Raw genomic sequence first — 22,868 nt, forward strand, 5'->3', positions numbered from 1 at the left:
CATCATTTGCTAGGTGCGCCACTAGTAAAAAAAAATAGTTTCGAATTTTCCTTTTTGGAAAAATGTTCAAAATATGATACGTAATATGAACGAAGTTTGAAATATTTTTTCAAAATTTTATCACACTCATGAACATGAACAAAATCCTATACGTCAACAAGGTTTAATAAGATTGATATGCTAGATATATCAACAAGTGCCTGTTAAGTGAGCTGGTGCTGGGGTTGGATAGAACTGAGAAGTTAAGCGTGCTTGGGCCTCTACGGTCTTCACTTGTAAGTGCAGCAGGTATTGATCCATGTTCATGTGTTTCCCTGCAGATTAATTACATATGCATATTTAATTGTTCTTCCTTGATTTCAGGGCGGTGGAAATCTGCAGGGAAACGATGCTGGTCCAGACATGCACCTATGGACGAACGATTTGTTTGGAAATGTACCTGGAGCACTGCTACGTAGCTCGACGCCAGGAGGTCGGCAGGCTTCGACGCCGCGAAGTGGCGCTCCCGCGACGGCGTGACGAGGCCCTCTAGAATCTTCTGCGCGGCCTTCCAGTCGGCGCTGTCGCCGTCGTTTGTGTCGGGCACGGGCGAGTGCGGTGACCGCGGGTCAAAGCCCGATGGGGCACGCGGGTTGGACACCGGGGCGGCGCCGTCATGCCCGTCTGTTGTTGCGGTCACCTCCTCCCGTCTCCTCTTCTTCCCGGACAACGGAAGCGTGTCGCCGTGCGCCTTGATTTTCACCTGCCCCGTCCTTGCCGCCGGCGGCGCTGTCTTCTCCGCTGGCATACTGCCAGTCATGTCGCGGGCGGGTGAATCCATCCCTAGAACACAAACCACACCAGTAAAATTCCTTTCGCAGGGAGTATGTGCTAATTGGAAAGGGGGAATCGGACTAGAACACTTCCTTTGGACACAGTTGAACGGGGAGAAGGCCGAGGTGGTGGAGGTGCGCCGGCGGGGCGCGTGGCGAACTTCAACGGCACGTCGTGGTTCTTGCAGAGGGCGTCGACCGCGGCCTGGGTGGTCAGGGTGGAGGCGATGCGCTCGGCGGCGGACCTCGAGAGCACGCGGGATGCGGCGCCGTCGTCGCCGCTTTCGTCATCGCTGAGGACGACGACGGGGGACGGGGCGGGGGAGGAAGACTTCGCGCCGAGTCCTGCCGGTTCGCTTCCGCCTCGACGGTGCGCTGCCCTGCCGGCGCCGGTGGTAAAGCAGATGTCTGGACGGGAGGTAGAGCAGAGGAAGAGCGAAGGGAACGAGGGGAGGAGAGAGCAAAGGAATTGCGTCGTTTTTGCAAAAGACCCCTGGTTCCCTGCATATTCGAGCGGCTGAGACGATGTGGCAGTCAAAGCACACTTGGCAGCGGTTGACTCTGGCCAGATCAGCATGTAGCGTAGACCAAACTGTATAATGAACCGTAGATGACCCCTAATGCAAGTTTGATGGCTGTATTACGGGTATTTATAACCATAGGGACTAAAGCTAACGCCAACTTCAAGTTCGGCGTCGACTCGTCTGCGGTCAGGCCGTATCGGCCTTCGCTTCATATCCTCGTCGTCCGAGCACTACTTGCATTGAAGGGCTGGCCCACTCCCAGCTGCGGTCCATTGCTCGTCTCGCGCCTAGCGCTGCAGGACCGAGCTCGTCTCACGCCCGGTGCTGCAGGACGCGGCGATGGTGGCCAGTTTTGGCCGGCCTATTGGATCTCAGCGCTAGGGGCCGCACAGGGGTGTGAAAGGCCGGGCCTTTCCGCTCGTCTCTTTGGTTGGGGTAGCGACGAGTCTCGAGTGAGGCGGTGTCTTGGTCTTGGATGTCAGGGCGGTGGCCCTGGTGGTGGTAGCACGGTGCTCGTGGGCAGAGGCCGTGGCTTGGTGTTGCACTGTGGCCATGGCCGTGTGGGCGGCGTGGTTGCCGGGGTGTGGCGTTCGGTGGCGGTGAGTGTTGGCCAGGGTGAAAACCAGTTCTATCCTCGGACGGACCGGCGATTGCGAAGCTCGTTTCCTTCTTGAAGGCGTCATCGCGGCTCTCATTGCCCATTGTGTTGCTCTAGGGGAAATTCTGACTCTCGGGTCGGGCGGTGGCAGCGCTCCAGTGTCGTATCATTCCTGAGGCGCCGTCTTTTGGAGTCCACGGTTCGTCGTATGCGGCTTCATCACTTCGTAGAGAGGGGTGGTGTTGCTGCGCTCAGCGCATATGTATCCTGCCTTGGGTGTGCGTATGTGTTGTGGTGCGTTTGTACCGGCAGTTGTTGATCATTGCTTCATATACGGGGTGGAAGCCTTTTCCGGTAAACATTAGTGCATGTCACCTTTTTTCTAGTGCATGTCACCTTGACTTCTTATACTGATGCATGTACACATTTGATTTAGCATTATTTTCATATTCTTGCTTTTTTGCTCTCTAGTATTGATTGGCTTAACGGAAAGACGCACTCATAGATCTTATGAAGATGTTGTTAGAGCATCTTCAATAGCATGTGTATATTTGGATGTCTATATATTCATATAGACAATGGTCTAAAAAGATTCCCTCATATACACAGCCAGTTTTGCATCAGAACGTCTATATACAGGGACCATGACAGGTGGGCCGTTGCTTGGAAGAGGAAGAAATCATGACTACAGCTGAGTTTAGGCAACGCCTTCACATTGTCCAGGCGTGGACATTGTCGAGGTCGATTTAGAGGATGTGTATATTTGGACAACCATATAGACAAGCTGTTGGACGCCTGTTTTGGGGGGCTCACGTCGTGAAAAACGAGTATAGACATCCATATAGACAAGCTATTGAAGATGCTCTTAGAGTGAAACAACGACCTAACGTTAGAAGGGGACAAAAATGGAAGTACACCTCTTCGCTTTGCTGTTATCCGTACTCTACGGCAAATATGTCCACAATTATTGATAGCCAGTCCAGATGCACTGTATCAACAGGACCACAATGGATCATTTCCCACACACGTGGCTGCCTCCGTCGGTACAACATTTGTCATCGCTGACTTTCTTATGAAATCTTCCAATTGCGCTGATCTGCGTGATGCAAGGGGAAGGACATTTCTTCATGTTGCAGTTGATAAAATGGAAATCAAGACTGTCAATTATATTTGTCGAAACATAGTGCTGTCATGGATTTTGAATATGCAAGACAAAGATGGGAACACCGCACTGCACCTAGCTATAAGAAAAGAAAGTCTACGAACATTTTGTTCTTTATTCGGCAATAGACTAGTACAATTGAATTTAATGAATGAGAAAGGGGAGACTCCGCTAGATACAGCGCATCACACTATTCCTGAAGGAATATCTGTCAAAGGGGTAATATATCGGATCGTTTTCATTTTGAAGCACAACCATGGAGGTGAAAAAAGAAACAACTGGGATCTGCACAGCTTAATATTTATTTATTCTGATTTTATAGGAAAATGAAGTAAGAATATTCAAAGCACTCAAATATGTCGGTGCTAAAAGGGGTATTTTTCACCAAGGTTTTTTGAATGAATATGATATTGACCAAGCAAGACAGGAGGAAATACATATAATGAGTCAAGTGAAAGAGGGAACACAAAGTCTTTGTATTGGTTCCCTCTTAATTGCAACCGTAACCTTTGGTGCAACTTTCGCTATGCCTGGAGGTCTTAGAGCTGATGATCACACTAATGCAGGCTCACCAACACTTGCTGGAACATTTTATTTTTATGCATTCATCGTGGCCAACACACTTGCATTCACCCTCTCGGTCATGGCTACAATTTCTCTCATATTTTCTGGGGATCCTACTGTACATCCTCAAAGACGAGAAGTGCTATTTCTAAGGGCCTCCCCTATCATGTTGATTTCAGTGTTAAGCATGGTGGCTGCCTTTGCACTTGGTACCTATACGATGTTAGCTCCAGTTGCTCCTGTGCCTGCAGTTGCAGTATTCCTCAGTATTATTCTTGTATTGGTGTATCTCGGTTGGGATATTATTCGCAAGGATATTGTTCTGTTCTCAGCACTATGTAAGAGAAAGGGGATATGGTACAGGATAGTCTGGGCATATCCATTTGCATCCTTCCTCGTGGTCATTCTTATTTTGTCTTCTCTATGGTTGGCCTTTAAGTTGGCCCAGGTGAGTCACACCGGTGGCAAAGTGGAACCACCAGCACAACCGCCAACACCATTTGCTTGAAGAGGGCCAAATACGCCCATATTACGTAGGAGTATATGGATCATTATCATCTTTTGTAAGTGTGGCTCTTCTCACACTACCAGTTGGAGACTTCGGACCTGCTACCATCATATTTATGTTTCTTGAGAACTGTAATGAATAGTTTGTGTGTATTTCTTTGCTTAGACCTTTCATTGTCCAAGTGTTAATGTGCTTCTACCAGTGTAAACAGTGATTGAAGTATTTGCCTGCAACTGCATTTTGTTTTGCCAAGATGATATTTGTGACTCGGCTATGCTAAGCGGTGCTCTCTTTGCAGCTACTTACCTAATCCACACTTTCCGCTTTGGGGAAGATCGAGAGGGTCTTCCTTTCGGCTGACATATCGAATGGTCTCTCCGTCAATCACATTCAGCAGTTCTACACTCTCTGGGCGCTCCGGGATCTCGTTTGTCTCCAGGACGATGTCCCTGATGACATCACCTGGACTCTCACCTCAAATGGGGTGTATTCGGCGGCTTCAGCGTACAAGGTGCATTTTGAGGGGACCATTCCCTCACCATGGTGTCGGGGTTTGGGGTAACTAGGCGCCGCCCAATCGCAAATTCTTTTGCGTGGCTTGTTATCAAGAACCGTGTGTGGACGGCAGATCGCCTATAAAAGCGGGGTTGGCCCAACTGGGGCTTGTGTCGGGTATGCAAAATGGAGCCGTAGTCTGTGTCACACATTCTCTTCAGATGTAAATACTCCCTCGGAATTTGGATGGCCTTCAAGACTTGGTTCCATGCTACGGAGTTAGACATTGTAAGCTGGGGAGGCATCCACACGGTCAGCGCTTGGTGGGTGGCGATGGTGCTTCGACTGGGTCATTGGAGGGAGCAGAGTGAATTGCAAAAAAAAAAAAACACCACATTTCAAATTTAGTTTTGGATTGCCACCGTATTTCTTGGGCACCCTAAATATCTACCGGTTTTCTTGCTAATTTTCTTAATAAACATTGATGATCGATTTGGAGCAAAATAATCCAATTTCTGACATGCCAGGCCCACTGATCAGTGCCACATGGCAGTAAAAGTCAACACAAATGGTGCTGACTGGTTAGTTAGACATGGGACCCACCTGTCAGCACAGATATCTCTCTCAAACCTTCTTCTTCTTCTCCTTGGGACATTCACTCGATCAGCTTGGACGTGAGGGGGAGGTTGTAGAGAGGTGGCTCGCTACCTGCACACCCCGCCGCCTTTACAAGCTTGTTGGCCTGCGTACGCAAGCAGCAATTAGGAGCGACAAGCAGCAAGTAGCAGCAGCATGCATCAAGCTAGCAGCCATGCGGTAGCACGCACACACGAGAAGTACCTTCATGGCGAGCTTGGTTCGCGCCACCGGTCGGACAGCGATGTGGGACATGACGTGTCTGGGGAAGGGAGGGTCTGAGCTGCCTGTGTCAGGCCCCATCCACGACTCCCCTCTCATCGTCTCCTTCTCTCACCGGAGCGCCTCCTCCTGAGCCTCTCCCGCGTCGGCCACCTCTCGACGAGCAGAGTGTCGTCGGGCCCTCCACCCTTCTGCCGCTCCACTCACCCTGCCCCTCCATTACACCTCCTACGCCCACACGCCCAACCATGGCCGCCTCTTCTTGCACTCGCGGCTGGCGCCATGGTCACGCTCGCCAGCAGCGTGTGCCGCCGCGACTCGTGCCACCGCGTCGTGAAGCCATTGAGTCGGCCTTCTCTAGCCAGGGAAGTCTGTGCCACCAGCCGCCTCGCCTCCTGCTACTGCTGACACCGACCCCGTCGCCTTCACACCTTCTCATCCATCTTTTCCAATGCACACGAGTTGATCGATGGTATGCCTTCAAGGAGGAGAAGACGGTTTGAGAGAGATGAAGGGTGGGCCCTCCATTCAACTTAACCGTCAGTGCCACTGACCGGTGGGTCCGGTATGTCCGAAATTGGATTAATTCGCTCCAAACCGATCATTAGCGTTTACTGAGAAAATTAACAAGAAAACTGGTACATTTTTGGGGCGCCCAAGAAATGTGGTGGCAATTACAAAACTAAACTTGAAATGTAGTGGCAATCTCCTCGCTCCTCATGCTTGTCAGGTGTAAAAGGAAAGAAAGAAATGCAAGAGTTTTCCGTAACAAATTGACAATGCCCTCTATCGTGTCCGAAAACATCAAGGTGGAAGCTAAGAATTGAGTCATCGCGGGCCAAAAAAATTGTTTTCTTTGATGCCGTGAGAGTAGTTGCTTTTTTTTCTTTTTCATTTTCTTGAGGAGTAATGGACCTCAGGAACCATGTTTGTCTCTGCTTGTTTATTAGTGAGATGAGGCAAAGCTTTTGCCTCCGTTTAAAAAAAAGAGTAGCTCATTTATTTTCGGTTATGAAGTGATCGGTTTGCAGGAAATTTTGAGTATACATTCCGCTATATTGTCTGCAAAAGAAGCCAGCTCAGGGGCACCTGTACAATCGCGTTGCACTCTCTGTCAGGCCACCTTTAAGGGAAGGGAGAGACCTGAAAGTTGAAACCGATCTACCAGTTTGCACGAATCGGATGGTTGATTTCTTCATAATACAATGGCAAAGCTTTAACTAAACTGATACAGGGCAAATTTTACAGTGCAAACAGCCACAAACAAACTACTAGTAAGTCCAGCTACAATCCTCTATCGACTAATGATGCATGACCTATCAAGTGTCAAGTATTCAGGTTGACCAATGATTCCGTATGACACGTGAATAAACAACATCAACATATAATCTCAGCATGGGGGTGCAGCGGATTGGGGCCAGATCGAAGAGCAACGGCATTGTTGTTTGCAGCTTCTTTGTAGGCTCATCAGCTCCCTATCTCTGCTTGATTGCTATGTTTGCCGGTACTCTTCCACTTCCTAACCCTCTTTCGCTTTGCCTTGCTGTCGGTCTTCGCACCCAGATGTAAACATGTTCTAATCAGTGCTTGTTATCATCAGGTATACACGTATTATCCACATAGCCATCCACATCCCAATACAAATCAAAACAGGAGCTACAGCAATAAGGAATCTGCTATGGGCTTCACTGTCAAAGAGCCTATCTAAGATTTAATAATCACGCAACTCCAGGTTTGCTTTTGCAGCATTAATTGAAACCGATACTTACGGGAGCGTGTTCCTTAACTGATTACATACACCTCATAGATATCAACTGGGAATGGTGTGTAGCGATGAATACCTGACTTTGAGCAGCTGGTGGTTGGGGCTTTGCTTTCTTTTTCCTGCAGGATAGTGGGTTCAGGCCCTGCAGGACACACATCACCATTTCATATTTCAAAATGTTAATGATGTGCACTGTATCATCACAATCAATATACTTGTGCATAGGACAAATATAATGAAAACAATAATGTAAATATAACCTTTGCTCTGTTCCTTCTAAACTTGCTTTTGTCTCCAACAACTCCGGCTATGTTTCCAACGACATACGTCTTTCCTTCTGATAACGCTTTTAGTAGCTTCTTAAATTCTGGTTTTTCCATATGTATACGCGTCTCCTCATCCAACTGAACAAAGGGACGTTGCTGCATGGAGGGTTGCTTGATAAACAGGGAGTTCTTCAGACCGCATATCACAGGAACACAAGGAGCCTACAACCAAGGAAAACATAGATGAGCACATTGCACCAGAAGCAGTTTTTAAGATGGCATGATGCATTCTGCTATGTCATTGTTGTCACTGAGAAGATTTTTCACAAATAAAATTGAGAATATAAAATTTTGAAAATTAGAACGCTAGACAAGCGTAGCAAATCTTCATACCTCCAATAGCTTAGCCCGGAGACCAGAATCCTGGGTAGCGACAAAGTAGTGTTCCGGATTCTTATCACCTACCAGTGACAAAATTAAGTGCAACAATTGCAGGTAACATACGGCGTTCAATTTGTTTTTTCACACAAGTCAAAATGCTTAAGCTTTTTCACTACAAATATGCAGGTGGCATTTGGGTGTGACAACGAACACATCTATTTCTTAAAAGAAAATTCACATGTTTAAAAAGAACATTTTTGACGGGCAGGAGCATATGCTCCCAAGACCCGAATTGAATTTCTGTTTTTAGATCTGAAAGATCTTACTCCCTCCGATCCAAATTAATTGATGCTCATTTAGTATAACTCTATACTAAAGTTAAAGTTGTACTCCCTCCGTCCGGAATTACTTGTCATCAAAATGGATGAAAATGGATGTATCTAGAACTAAAATACATCTAGATACATTTATTTCAATTACAAGTATTTCCGGACGGAGGGAGTATTAAGTTTTTTTGATCAAAGAAGGGCTTCCCCCCTTCCGATTTTCATTACTGAAAACCAAGTTAACATAGTTCAAAAGGACGAGCAGCACACAAACAGGTTCCACAGCACATCCTAAAGACGAACGCAACCGGCCAACATGACCAACACAGGCCCAGCATGAACAAGGTCCATCAGCACAACTAAACAGAGATAAAGATAATAACTAGCGACTAGCAGGGCTAAAGGGACTTGGAACAGCAGCAGAAGGAGGAGTTGCGGCCCTCCAGGGGAGCCTTGCCACATTGATTCGCCATCCCTGCCCAGCTGTGTACACCTCACTTGCTGCCCGTTCTAGTACTCTTGCTCCCAGTTCCAGCATTCTTTTTGGCGGCTCCTTTGTCTGCAAAATGGACCAATCAAGCAACCAACGAACCATTAGTTTGATAATCTGTAAAGGATCATTAATCCTTTTTCTCTCAAAGACAATTGCATTTCTACTTTGCCAAATAGCCCAGAGTAAAGCAGAAACCCCTAGCATCACCATTTTCTTGTCTTCTTTATTGAATTTATTAATCCACCCCCAAAACAGTCTTTTACACTTAAAGGACTAGACTTCAGGCCACACACGCATCTGACCAAAGTCCACAGCAGAGATGCCGCAGAGCAAGTGAACAACAAATGATCAATTGGTTCATCTTGTCCACAAAAAACACATTCTTTCCCTCCTTTCCACCCTTTTTTGAGTAAAACATCCCTAGTCAAGATGCTCTTTTTATTCACTAGCCACAAGAAGACTTTTATTTTAGCAGGAACTTTGGTTTTCCACAGATATTTTTGTGGAGATTTAATCCCAGACACGATCAATTCCTTGTATATAGATTTCACAGAGAATTTTTTATCAGCCGTGAGAGTCCATTCAATTTTATCTCCCCCCCCCCCCTTTCATTTTAATTGTTTCACATCTGCCAGGGAGGGAGTATTAAGTGAGCGTCAATTAGAGGGTAGATTAGTTTACGGAGGAGGAAGTCGCAGATAACCCTGACATCCGGTTTCTTATAAACGCATTTTTTTATGACGGCAGTAAGTTCCAGTAATTTCACTCGGCACGTGAAAAAAGCGCAAAACTTACTGACTCTACTGTGCTACCAGCCATACCAGACAAAAACAGGCATCTGATCCAAAGCGTATAGTTTGCTCCAACCGCAAGCAAAGAGGCATCTTACGTGAACAAAAGAAAAAGAAGAAACCTTTTTATTTGATGAGGTAGCTAGGGCGACAATTCCATCTTTGTTCTCTAATTAGTTAGCTCCAACCGCAAGCAAAGAGGATGCTGTAGCAAAAGGCCAGCCACACTAGCAACACTTCACCTGCTTGCTCTCTTGGAAGAAACAATATAGTGCATTTTACTCTTTGTGCAACTACATAAGGGTGCCCCGAGTAGGAGTTGGCTGGACAACAAGCACTAACACACCATCCTCGTACATTGACAACCAGCCTTCTAACCAGAAGGGTACCTAGGGTTCGCACCTCGTGTTGGTGATGACATCAAGCAGCGGGGAGGAGCCTCGTACCTCACCCATTGTGGCGGATGCTACTCCAATGGTGAGCATGGAAGCCAAGATGCTTGTGGCGACAAGCCATGAGCATTGCCAGGAGTTGAAGGATATGCTCAACATGGCAGATCCCTCGACCATGGTAGTGGTGATGGCCTCAGGCAACCAGACTTCCGCATCGAAGCCTTGCTCGCCGGTCATGGATCCCCGGTTGCTAGCAGCGGCCTGCTCAGGCTCGTGGCAGAAACTGCAATCATTTCTCAATCAGCGAGACCGTCAAACCTCCGGCAACGGGGCTATCGGAAGCTCGGCTTTGCAGCCAGCTTCCGGAGACGTAGAAGCACTTCGCTGGGAGTCTTTCCTGGACGGCGTCACCACGGACGGCGGCACTTTTCTCCATGTGATGGCCACCTATAGTTATGGTGAGAACTTGGAGGAAGACGGGCCCATACGAAAGAAGGCAGTAAGTCTCCTCTTCGTCCAAAACAACAATGAAGACACACCCCTGCACTGTGCTGCACGGGCGGGGAAATCTCAAATGGTGTCTTTCCTCATTGATCTGGCCAGGGGCGAGGATGAAGACACTGGCAGAGTGAAGGCATTGCTGGAGATGGAAAACGTGAGTAAATGGACAGCCTTGCATGAGGCGGTCTGCAGTGGGAAAAAGGATATAGTCGAATTGCTCATGAAGGAGGATCCACAATTGACAAGTCTTCCAAAGACTGGTACTTCTCCTTTGTACCTAGCCATCTTAATGGAAAATAAAATCATCGCCAAGACACTCTACGGGTTAAGCCCCAAGAAAAGCGGGATTAATGACAGGAATCTTTCATACGCTGGACCAGATGGACAAAATGCATTGCATGCTGCTGTTCTCAGAGGCAAAGGTACTCATGCTCACTTTTCACTATTTTTCTATCTTCGCATTTTCATGAGATATATATTATTTAGTATGTATACATTTGGATTAGCATCATTAGTTTTTTAGTGTGTTAAAAATATTTTATCAGCGGGCTTTGTAGGAAGAAAAAAATATCCCCTTAAACTATGTCTTTTTACCACAACCTATGTAGCTTTACTTTCAATGGAAATCATGGTGAGCTCACTTCACAAAAAGGGAAAAAAGGAAATAGATAATAGGATGGGGAAAAAAGGAAATCAGGGTAACTTTTGTTTCTGTGGAACCGATGCTTCTCGACCCTGACTTTTGGTGTGTGAGCCCTTTTAAATGAGTAATGCTGCTTTCTCTATTTGCTCCTGGAATGTACGTGGCTTAGGCGATGAAGCTAAGTGCTTAGACGTCCTCTCTGAACTGATTACGATCAAACCCCACATTGCACTTTTGCAAGAGTCTAAGCTCGAGTCTTTCTCCGAACCCAAACTAAGATGGTTCTTGCCCCGTCACGTTGACAAAGTGCTCTCGCTTCCCGCTGTGGGCACCGCTGGTGGCAACATCTCATCCGTCAACACAACTTCCCTCCAAGTTATCTCGTTTTCCAACCGCACCTTCTCCTCCACCCTGATACTCCAATCAACGGCATGTGATCGCAACATTGCCATCACCAACATCTACGCTCCCTCCTCACGCGCGCTCAAACAATCATTCCTAAACGAACTACTAACTATCTCACAACCAGACGACTCCCCCTGGCTGATTGCAGGCGACTTCAACCTACTCCGCTTCCCCTCTGACAAAAACAATAGTGCCTTCCGGCAGTCTGAGGCCAATGCCTTCAACCAAACCTTAGATGACCTTGCCCTCATCGAGCTTTCACTCCTTGATCGCCAATTCACTTGGTCCAACAATAGGGAAACGCCTACCTTAGAACGGATCGATCGCGTTTTTTACAACCTAGCTTGGGCCGACGCCTTCCCTAACACATCTCTTTCCTCACTCACGCGCTTTACGCCTGATCACGTACCCCTCCTCATCCACGTCACTACAACGATTCCACGGTCCAATCTTTTCAACTTTGAGCCGGGCTGGGCCAATTTTAGGCCCTGTGGAGATATCATCAAAAGGATCTAGGACCCCTCCCGGCCCACACCACCAGCCAACTCGGCCGCCACCCTCGCCTCTGCCCTAAAAAAATCTCGGTCTGAGCTCAAAAAATGAAATCGCGCACGTATTCCTACCCCCACTACAAGAAATATGTCAACTTGTGACCACCACTATTGGTCACTGAAAGGTCATGGTTTTTCATTTGCGACCTTTTTGTGACCAAAAAGAGAAGGTCAAAAGCTGGCGGTTGTAAACTGACTATAGCGACCTTTCTTCTGGAATGGTCGAAGACGTTTATGACCAAAATATGTCCACTCTAGCGTTTTGGTCACTAGCAACCTCCCCAGGCCACGTAGGCATCCAACGTGGCAAGCTGATGTGGCACAAGATTCAGCCCAGTCCAATTCGGTTTTCTACATGGGCCTAGCCCAACAATTCGGCCTTTATAATATTTATTTTTCCTATTAATTTTTGCTAGCTACATGGGTCTGGCACAACAATTCGGCCTTTTTGGTTTCTAAGACAGAACTTTACGGTCCATTTCTTTTTGGGCCTCGGCCTTTTAAAAGTTGACTTCTTTTTTGGGCCTCAGCCTTTTTGCATGCTATTCACGTTTTGGGCCTTGGCCTCTACCAATAAGTCCAACTCATCAACTTTCTATTTCTCACATTTTCACAGTACAAAGAAACAGAACTATATACTTGAAATGACCAGACTAGTACAAAATACAACCAGACCAATAAGTGTAGCCTATTACAATCTTTACATACTGTTCATACAACCAGACCAGTACAAAATACAATGAAACTAGCTATGAAGTACAACTAGAACGCTTCATCGTCTTCCTCTTCCAAATTCCAAGAAACAAATCACCTAGCATTAGAAGGATCACGCATCAGAAGCATATAAAATATTTCAACCATCAATATAGTTTGCTTATAAGAAAACATATGGTCTGATTTTAAAATCCATCAGAAACACTTGACCCAAGAGATGCAACTACCCGAATGCTTCATTCAAGATTTAACACAGTAACTCTACAAGTAAACTGAAGGTAACCTCTTTGCACATCACTTATTTATGAACAGAGGGAGTGATATTCAGCTTCCGCAGTCAAAGGAGACCCGTAAACTCATTGCGCACAGTTGCAAAAACACATTATGCAACATCAATACAACATCAGCATGTGTGTGTGTGTGTGTGTGTGTGTGTGTGTGTGTGTGTGTGTGTGTGCCGCGGTTACCTACATATCCTACTAAGCGAAGCCGGCAGTCAGGTTGTTGGTCTTGTACTTGTCGAACTAACAATCTATGGATTTTGCAGTCTAATTGAGATCAGTATGAACTAATTGCACACAATGGAAGCAGCGCCAACGAACCAACGGACGAACAAACCAACCCAGTGAGACCAAGAAGGAAAACAAGCAGATCAAGGGTGGTTACCATCCTGGCGCGCTCGCCCTTCTCCTGGATGGCATCATCCTTGAGCACCCTCTCCATCTGCCCAACCACAAAGACGGAGAGAAAAAATGTCAGGAACGCACCGTGTTGATCCAGCCACGGAGAACAAGTGTAGATATGATGTGCCAGATTGCCAGCAACATTGCTTACATGCATCTTCATATTTCAAAACGCCAATCAGGTTAGCAACAGTGCTAGACTAGTTAGCTAGCAAAACACTAAAGAAGGCATAGACAGAAACAAAGGTAACATGCATCACATCAAAAAATAGTAAGCACTGTACCTACATCATATCTACACCAATCAGGTTGCATTGCATGTGTATGCTAGAAATCAAAAATCAAAACAGCTTGTTTAAAATATCTTGCCTCTGTTGCTCCCAGTTCAGTAAAGAAATGGTCGAGCAGTGGGCGCTTCGTTTCAAGAACTTGGCAGTGCAAAATAGATTTCGGGTGGAGCACAAATAGAATACCTGGAAAAGAAACATAAAGAGCTATACAGTTAAGTAAGCATCATTGGCTGTACAAATAAGTGGAGAACAATAAAGCTATACAGTCTGTTGAGAACAATAAAGAGCTATACAAATTCATATTCAAGTTTGACTACATGCTAACAGACTCATGATCAAGTTTGACTACAAGCTAACATATCATTGTGAATACAGATGATTTTCGGACTAGAACTGTTGTGCAAGTTCAGGTCGTTTGAAGTTTTGACAACAAGCTACAAAATCTAGTTAAATCAATAGTAGTATTGCAAGCAACAAATAGACTCTCAGAGCAGAACCAATGCACAAGAACGGACCAGCAACTACTAGGCCCAACAACTAAGATATGTAGGAAATTTCAGATGTATCACTTCATAGATCAAGCATAGGCGCAACATAAAAGGCTCATGAGCGCTACAAAGTCTGAACGATTCAGCAGGAAGCGAGCGGAATCAATCAACTAGACATGTGGACAACAGAGGCGTAGGGGAAGAAGCTCCTACACCGGCAGAAGCAGACATAATCTGGTCCCACCAACAGGTCAGCCATGCCAACATCTCCAAAGAACATAGGAGCAATGGTGTCAGAAATCTTAAGCTTGTCCATAACAGAAATCTTAATCTTAGTTACCAGTAGCAATCCTTGTAGGTGCATATTTACCACATCAATTGGTAAGTATACAGACAGAGTTGTGCACTTACTAACTAGTGTGTTGTGTGTTCACCCTTTGCACGCACCCATGGGCATTTAAATTAAACTGAAACAAGCCACCAATGGTTGTCTAATCTAGAACATGGCAGGCATTTATATGATGGCAGTACATAGCTAGGAAACAAACAGCAGTCCATAATTGCATCATCATGTGTAGAACAAAATAGCACTACTGAATCAGCACCCCTCTCTCTCAATCTAAATAGCAGCAGCGAGCACGGCAAGAGAGCGAGTTGGTTATCCAACGGGAAGTCAGACCAATATGACATGGAAAGCAATCATCCACAACACTCATATAGCACTACTGAAATGTACAGTATTTAACTAGAAGACCAAAGTTGTAAGGCATGCATTCATTCATTTAGCAAGTGTATTCAGAAAGCAGCAAGTTGTGGCCATCGATTGCCGCGAGAGGGGGAGGGGGAGGGAGGTGCTACCTGCAGGGAAGGGAGCCATCCATTGATGGAATGCAGGAATCAGGGAGCTTGTGTCTTGGTCATCCTCGCCTGCCTGCTGCTGCTTGGAATCGAGCAGATTGACGGGGCTTGGGAAACAACACCGGTCTGGAGGTGGATGAAGCAGACGAGCACCGCCGCGCTCGTCCCGGCCGGGTCAGGCAGCCTCCACGTCGTGCCTGCTTGGTCGCCATGGCGCAGAGACGCGCGCGGTTCCCTCTCGATTCGATTCGAGTCGAGTCGAGAAGAAGCGCACCTTGTATAGTCGTACTAGCCTGCGTGCGGTTGGTGAGCAGAGGGGAGGAGTGGAGGTTGTTGGCGATGCTGCACCTCCTGCCTGCCTGCTCGGCCGCCATGGCTAGGGCTCCGGGTGCGCACGAGGATGGAGGTAGGGAAGGCTGGAGGGCAAGGTGGTGGCGGGAGGAGGCTCCTCCTCCTCTGCCGGCGGATCTGGGCGCGGCCTGTGTGGGTCGAGTCGATCCGGCGGATTTTGCTGGCGAGAAGGGGAGGGGAGATGCAGATGGTGGGGGTCACCGGCGTTGGGGTAGAGGGCGGAGGTCGCGGGGGGTCGTTGGGGTAGTGGGCGGAGTCGCTGGCGTTGGGGCGGAGGTGCTCAGCGGCGGGGCTGGATTTGGGGAAGAAGAGCAGCAGGCAGAAACGGATCTGGATCGGGAAGAGGGGCGGCGGGGGAGGGGTCTGGATCGGGGAGAGGGAGACGGCAGCGCTTGACCTAGGGTTTCTCGGGAAGGAAGGGGTCGAGGGAGGAAGGGAGAGACGCTGGATCAGTAGGAGGCGGACGGCTTAGATCGAATACAGTGGGGTGATCCGTGTGCTGCGTCCTGATTGGTTCGGAAATGAGCTATTAAAATTTCCTCTTCTTAGTGTTAAAAACAAGGGAGGTTTTGTGAGGCAGCTACCAAAAATATTTTGCAAAATGGCATCACTAAAATGGCATCCTATCTTTCTAGGTATTTTGAGAAACAGCCAATTCGGCAAGAAACGAGTCAAATTTGAACTACAGGTATCTTATAGTTTGCTATTTATTTTCTAAAAAAAATCATTTTTAGATACAAAAGTAGCTATTTCATCATAGACAAACCAATAGTTTTGCATTATTAACCACCTAACTAAGAAGGGTCATGCGGGCAAATTTGATCACATTTTGAAATCGGCATAGGAAATTCACAAAAAAAAATGAAAAATCTTCGAATTGTGTGATTATACATCTACGAGGATGCATCTTGGAATGGCAAACAATGTTGCCTAAGGAAGTTTTCATTTTCTTTGTACGAAAAAACCATTTTCCATTTCTCGAGTGCCCAAAAGGAGGTTTTTTTGTGAAGGACCTCCCAAATAATTGTTGCAAAATTGGACCAAATCATTTTTCTAAAATACTAGGCCATATTTAATGCACAATTGACCAAATGGTTGGGTGTAAAAAGTTTTGATACACCTCTCGTGAAAAAGACAAATTTCCGCCGATTCAGATGGAAGCGGGTCAAATTTGAACTGTAGCTGCCTTGTAGTTTGCTCTTTATTTTTTCCAAAAATTATTTCTAGGTACATAAGTATCTATTTAATCAGAGAAACACCAAGAAAATTCCAAGATTCAACCACTAGCTAGGAACGGTCAAGCCCGCCGTTTTGACCTCATTTTGAAACGGGCATAAAAAATTCAAAAAAATTCAGAAAATTGGAAAACCTTCGCATTGTGTCATTATATGTGACCAAGTTTCCAGAAAAATTAATAAACTTATAATACGGTAATTATTTTAACAAAGTGTTCTCAGAAATGAGCTATCAAGTGTGAAGATTCATGGCTTTCAAGTCAAATGATCAATCTTATGGCCACATTCATGATGATCTCATCTTGTGCACAAGGTTGCATCTTGGAATTCCAAATAATGTTGCCTAAGGGAGTTTTCATTTTCTTTTGACGGAAAGTTCATTTTCCATTTTCCGAGTGCCCGAAATGAGTTTTTTTTTGTGAAGGACCTATCATATATTTGTTGCAAAATTGGACCTAATCAATTTTATAAAATACTAGGCCATATTTAATGCACAATTGACAAAATGGTTGGGTGTCAAAAGTTTTGATCCACCTCTGGTGAAAAAGACAAATTCCCGTCGATTCAGTTGGAAGTGGGTCAAATTTGAACTACAGCTGCCTCGTAGTTTGCTTTTTATTTTTTCCAAAAATCATTTCTAGGTACATAAGTATCTATTTAATCAGAGAGACACAAAAAAAATTCCAAGATTCAACCACTAGCTAGGAACGGTCAAGCCCGCCGTTTTGACCGCATTTTGAAACGGGCATAAAAAATTCAAAAAAAATCAAAAAATAGGAAAACCTTCGCATTGTGTCATTATATGTGACCAAGTTTCCAGGAAAAGTAATAAACTTGTAATACGGTAATTATTTTAAAAAAATGTTCTCAGAAGTGAGCTATCAAGTGTGAAGATTCATGGCTTTCAAGCCAAATGATCAATCTTATGGCCACATTCATGGCATAGTTTGTTCAAATGATCTCATATTGTGCACAAGGGTGCACCTTGGAATTCCAAACAATGTTGCCTAAGGGAGTTTTCATTTTCTTTGCACGGAAAATTCATTTTCCATTTTCCGAGTGCCCGAAATGAGTTTTTTTTGTGAAGGAGCTACCATATATTTTTTGCAAAATTGGACCTAATCAATTTTATAAAATACTAGGCCATATATAATGCACAATTGACAAAATGGTTGGGTGTCAAAAGTTTTGATCCACCTCTGGTGAAAAAGACAAATTCCCGCTGATTCAGCTGCAAGCGGGTCAAATTTGAACTGCAGGTGCCTCATAGTTTGCTCTTTATTTTTTCCAAAATCATTTCTAGGTATATAAGTATCTATTTAATCAGAAATACATGGTTTGATGGCGAGAGATCGAGGTTTGGACGGTGGCTGAGGGCCCCAACTCTAGAGCGCATAAGCTCGCATGCCCGCCGCGTGGTCACCGCGTGACCGTGGCGTTGCCATGCATTCTGGGCGGCCTAGGCATGTCTAGTGGGTTGTTCACTCCCCAGGTAGATGCTAGGAAGAAAATTATAACATAAGATTCTCACGAGGAGACCGATCGATGCTTAAATATGAATAAGCAAGTGTTTGATTTGCGGTACGGGAAATGCACATGGCTAATGGGCGTGAGTTTTGGCTGAGGATGATTAGTTACTAAGAAGACCGTCTTCACAAACTTTCACCTCAAAAGGAGGAGCCTAGGTGGTACTTGCTTTGCAAAGTACCACACCGGACATAAATACGAATGTTGAAGCTGGGCTCAAAATGGATTGAGCTGGCATTTGGTGGAGGATGGTTATTTGGGCATAGGAAAGCATTGTAGAAAATGGATACCATTTGGACATGCCAAAGTGGTACTTCCTTCACAAAGTGCTGCTCTGAACAAAATAGGAAAATGAATATTTTCGAATTATTTTTGAACTAGGTAAGGAATGTTTTTGACATATTTGATGAAGATATGATCCAAAACATTTATGAGAATTTTTTGGGAATTTTTGGAATAACAGAAATATAGGTTACTTCACAACCTAGGGAAAAAACTGCCACATGGACACGACACATAGGCAAAACTGATGAGATGGCGCCTAGTCATCACAACCCACCACAATCTACAAGGCCATGACCATCTATATTGGTCATTAACAACTAGAAATAAGGCAGCGGACTAGCACTGTTTGCTTTGTGACCATTTCTTGTAAGGAAATTACGACCTTTCTGACCAAAATGGTCGCAATGGTTTAGGGTTTGGAGCCCCCCGAACAGCTTTTGACCAATTGGTCTGAAATGGTCATAGATCTATGACCAATTCTTCCAGGGTCACTGACAAAAGGTCACTAGTTGACATATTTCTTGTAGTGCCCCTCCGCGAATCTCGTTGCAAGGCCGCAATCGCTGTGTTGGATCACGCTGAAGAATCTAGGGCTCTCTCCCAACCAGAAATCCTCACTCGCAAGATCATCATCTCTATTCTCAAATGCACAATCCAAGAAAAAATGACCTATTGAAAATGGCGTGCCAAAGTGTTTCGGGTCATCAATGGCGGGGAAAACACAAAATTCTTCCACATGTTAGCCTCCCAACGGTTACGAAAAAAATCAAATTTTCAAGTTCACACCTGACGGCTCTGAATTCACCTCACATCAACACAAAGCTGAGATCCTAAGGGATTTCTTTGCCTCCCTCATTGGCACCCCAGCTAATACGTCATGGCCTTTCGATCTAAACATTGTCTATCCACAACCTGCGCTTGGCCTCCATGTCCTCGATGAGCAGTTCTCCAAAGAAGAAATCAAGCTCGCTTTCTTTCAAATGAATCCCCAAGCCAGCCTTGGCCCGGATGGTTTCGGGCCATCTTTCTATAGAACCTACTGGCCCCTAGTAAAACATGCAATTCTCTCCTTCTTCTCCCAATTTCACCAAGGCGTGGCAGATACAAAACACTTAATCCGTGCTCATATAGACTCCTCCCTAAGAAGGACGCGCCAACCTCACCTAACGCCTTTAGACCAATTTCCTTGTAGAACTGTCCAATAAAAGCGGTAGCAAAAGTCCTAACTTCACATCTCAAGCCTCTTATACCTACGCTAGTTCATGGAAACTAGACTGGGTTCATCCCTGGCAGGAATATCGTCGAAAACTACGTGTACGCAGCTGATCTCATTAGCTCTTGCCACACTCGTAAGCGATCCACCATGGTTTTTAAGCTATATTTTCGCAAAGCACTTGACTTCGTGGCTTGGCCTACGTTGGACAGGATCTCACCGTGCGAGGCTTCTCTCAATCCTTCCGCAACTTGATCAAAAACATTCTACACACGGGCAAAACGGCCATCTTACTCAACGGTGTTCCAGGTAACTGGATTCAATGCAAGAATGGCTTGCGCCAAGGTGACCTGGCCTCCCCCTATCTTTTTCTCATTGTTGCCGACCTGCTCCAACAGCTAATCTTACAGAAGTCTGAGCCTACCCTCCACCATCCTATCTTCTCCCACCTCCCTCCCACCGTCCTCCAATACGCCGACAATACGCTCATCATTGCCGCCACCTCCCTAGGAGCTGCCGCAACCCTCAAAGTAATCCTAATAAATTTTGCGCAAGCAACGGGCCTAACCATCAACTTCTCCAAAACCTCGCTCGCCACTCTCCACACAAACAACACCATGGCCTCTACCATTGCACTGGCCATGGGCTGCTCCCGCGCATCCTTCCCTCAAACGTACCTTGGCCTTCCACTTGCCCCAACAAAGCCTCCAGCCAACGCTTTCGCTCCATTGTTAGAACGTTCTCACAAGCTTCTGTCCAGCTGGCGTGCAAAACTACTGGACAAAGGCGACCGTCTCATTCTTATCTCCTTGGTCCTAGACTCCCTTCTCACTTACTTTATGTCAGTTTTTCGAATACCTAAGAAAACCCTCAAAATCCTTGACTCGCTTAGAAGGACCTTTTTCTGGGTTGGAGATGATGCTTGCTCAGGAGCTCAATGCCTTATTGCTTGGAAAAATGTTTGTTCGCCAAAAAAATTCAGTGGTTTAGGGCTAAAAAACCAACATGTCCAAAATAACTGTCTACTCATGAAGTTTAAAGCCAAAGCACTTTCACCTGCACGGACACCATGGCTAGAGTGGCTGGATCTTCAACACCCCAACGCTTTAGTCTCATTGTCCCCTTCTACCTTCTTCCTTTGTCGCACAATTTCTCAGCAAATCCCCACCTTACAGACTATCTCCTTTGTACTAACCAATAGTGGCTCTCATACGTACTTCTGGTTGGACACTTGGTTAACCCCAAAACCCGTATCACCTTCCCTCACCTTTTCTCACACTCCAACTTAGAGCTGGTTAAAGTGGCTAATATTTTGCGCTTCGGTATCACATCTAACCTCCGTAATCGACTCTCTCTTACGGCAGAACAAGAGCTTGTGTCGCATTTGGCTATTTTGCAGGACTTCATGCCCTCCATGGAGGAAGATGAACGGTTCCTACACTGAGGCCTTGCCTTCTCCGTAAAGCATGCATACGACGCCCTCATGGATAGGCTAGAAAACGATCTCATTGCCCCCCTCATCTGGAGCACCAAGGCTCCTCGTAAGCTGAAAATCTTTGCTTGGCTTCTCTTCAAGGACCGCCTCAACACCAGGTTTAACCTTGCCCACAAGCATATCATCTCCTCCGACGTGTGCCCGCGGTGCGCTAGGGTACCCGAAGACACCATGCATCTCTTTGTCTCCTCCCCACTTGCCAACAGGATATGGCACTGCATCGGCTGCTTGCCTCAGGCCGATGATGTCGCCGAGCTTTGGGATACTCCTCTACCTCAACATCTACCCAACAAAGCTTGGCCTTTCGTCCTCATGGCACTACTATGGAAGATATGGGAAGCTCGTAATGATATGTTGTTTAGAAGTATTGATCAATGTTCCGTAATAACCCTTAGAGCCCTTATTTCTGATCTAGATCTTTGGTCACACGGTCTAGTGGAGACCTGTGACAAGGAGGACGTTTCTCGTGGCGTTCCTACCTCTCTGCACGTTGCACCGTGCCTACGTGATTCTGTACTCGCTGCTTCTGCAGCCTTTGAGTAATATATTCAGGTGGGGGAGCTCCCCCCCGGGTGATTCTCAAAAGAAAAATAGGATGGGGATGGGCGGGGTGGGACGGTACTTAGGCCTTGTTCGGTTACAAGAGATTAGTTTCACTAGGGATACTAATCCCTGCAGGTATTGTGTGATCAACACCTGACCCCTGTGGGGGTTGACTCCCTGCCACTAAGAGATCACGTCCACGATCTTTCCTTCGGTTAACCCCACCCCGCCGCTCCCATCGCTGTAGGGATTGATTTCGTCGGCTCGATGAGAGACGCACACGCGGGAGAGAGAGGAAGATTATTTTTTTTCCACGTGTGGATAGGAGATGATTTTTTCTCATTGTTTTGAGAGGTTTGGGCTGGGAAAAGATCCACTCGAGGCTTAACCGAATGCATCACCGTGGATTAGTTTCTAGCGGGCCCAATTCACATGGATCCCCATGGCGAAGGGCGTAACCGAACATGACATGTTGTAGTGGTAGTTAGGTTAGGGTAGCATTCGCCACGCAGGCGACACATGATGTGGGCTGGGATAGAGCTAGTTGTTTAAGACGAAAGGGTGGACCATTCCGATGATGGCTAGAATTTGATTATGATTCACCTGCGCTCTGAGCTGACCCATATATTTTCTATAACAACCATCGGAATGACGATTTGGGTTGTATTGTTCCTTTTTTCTTTTGACCCGAACTGGCAGGAGCTCTGCCTTTGCATTAATAGAGGAGAGAACAGTATAAACACGGGGAAAAATACCGAACTATACAGGGGAAATAGAAACAAACAACAATGTTAGACCGGAAAACTGCCTTAAAAGCACAGGTAAACTACTCCCTGGATGCCGAGGCCAAAATCGTCTTTCACCATTTGTACAATGACCCGGGGTAGCACCGTCTTATCATCAAAAGCTCTGAGATTTCTTTCATTCCAAAGAGGCCATGCCATGTATACCTCTATTGTCATCTGAGTCAGCCTTAATTCTTTTGGCAGCACACCTCCATTTAGCTTACACCACCATGTCATAATCGAGTTGGAGTTCAAAGCAATGTTAGATACCCTCTGACTGAGATCCTTTGCACAGAACCAACACTCTCTCACCGCCACCGACGGACGCCACCGTGCAAAGCCTGGCATTGACGGCAGCCGGGGACG

At 46.1% G+C, this 22,868-nt stretch overlaps 1 pseudogene; it reads right to left on the reverse strand.

The window, feature by feature from the left end:
* LOC119321627 overlaps positions 1-22,868 on the reverse strand; it is a 72,835-nt pseudogene that overhangs the window by 38,647 nt on the left and 11,320 nt on the right.

This window comes from Triticum dicoccoides, chromosome 6B (assembly GCF_002162155.2).
Source record: "Triticum dicoccoides isolate Atlit2015 ecotype Zavitan chromosome 6B, WEW_v2.0, whole genome shotgun sequence".
Taxonomy (NCBI): Eukaryota; Viridiplantae; Streptophyta; class Magnoliopsida; order Poales; family Poaceae; genus Triticum; species Triticum dicoccoides.